Raw genomic sequence first — 1,182 nt, forward strand, 5'->3', positions numbered from 1 at the left:
CATCTTTCAAGACTTTCTCATTTACAAGGTCATGTATATGCAATGAATGAGGAATGGGATGTGAAACGGGATGGATGATAACTTGAGGTTGCACCGGTTCACTCTCTTAATTGGACATTCCAACTTGATTGTCCACAATCCTACCACTTTGCAAGGTAGTCATCGCATTAACATATTCAATGGTGTGGCCTTCCGATGAGGAATGGGTTTCCACAACACATTGTTGCTTAGGTGGGGCATTTATAGGCATCTTTCCCTTCTCTCTTACATTGAGAGTGCTAGCTATTTGCCCTACTTGGGTTTCTAGCTTCGCAATAGATTCAGAGTGAGAATGAAGCAATTGTGTGTTAGCCTCCAAAGTGTCCAAAGCATTCAAAACTTTCACTTCAAAGGCGGGACTTCTAGTATTACCTTGGGAATAAGATTGGTTGGGAAAATGAGAATTAGCAAATTGATTCCCTTATGATTGATAGGGTCTATAACCTTGGGATCCTTGGTTTTGAAGTGGAGGTGGAATGTACTTCCCTTGAAAACCGCCTTGGGGAGGGTTTGAGCCCTCTCCTTGGTTTTTCTAAGAGAAATTCGGATGATTCCTCTAACTTGGATTATAATGAGCACCATAAGGATTGTTCCCTTGGTTCACAAAAGCCGCATTAACTTGTTCATTAGGTTCACTTTGCACTTGTCCGTGAGGACAATGAGAAATAGAATGAAAAACACTAGAACAAGTCATACATGTTTCATTTGATGCATGATAAGAATGGTTAGAAGGAAGATACTTGGTTCGCCGAGTTTTGGTTAATCAAAAATTGATCAAACCTTTGAAACAAAGACTTCATTTCGGCGGCTATTTCATTTGAATGGTCGACTTGATGTAAGCCAACACTCTTCCTACCTTGTGAATTTCTACCATTCTTGGATGATAATGTTCTATGCAAAGAATTTTCACTCATGCTCTCATAGAGACGCCACACGTCATCCTCATGCCTATCAATGTATGAGCCACCCATGGAAGCATCAACCATACCCTTATAGTTATCCGATAAGCTCCCAAAGAAGTATTGAATTAATTGCCATTTGGGCATGTCATGATGTGGAAACTTCCTAAGCAATTCATTGAAGCGTTCCCATGCCTCATGAAACGTTTCTCCATCCCCATGTGAAAATTCTCGAATTGAGGTT

At 40.5% G+C, this 1,182-nt stretch overlaps 1 pseudogene; it reads left to right on the plus strand.

Annotated features, from left to right (window-relative positions):
* The first annotated feature begins 1,083 nt into the window (after positions 1 to 1,083).
* On the plus strand, positions 1,084 to 1,182 carry LOC132267968 (small nucleolar RNA R71; annotated as a pseudogene).

This window comes from Cornus florida, unplaced genomic scaffold (assembly GCF_030987335.1).
Source record: "Cornus florida cultivar Cherokee Brave unplaced genomic scaffold, ASM3098733v1 CherokeeBrave_3.0.0_Hap2_Chr07, whole genome shotgun sequence".
NCBI lineage: Eukaryota > Viridiplantae > Streptophyta > Magnoliopsida > Cornales > Cornaceae > Cornus > Cornus florida.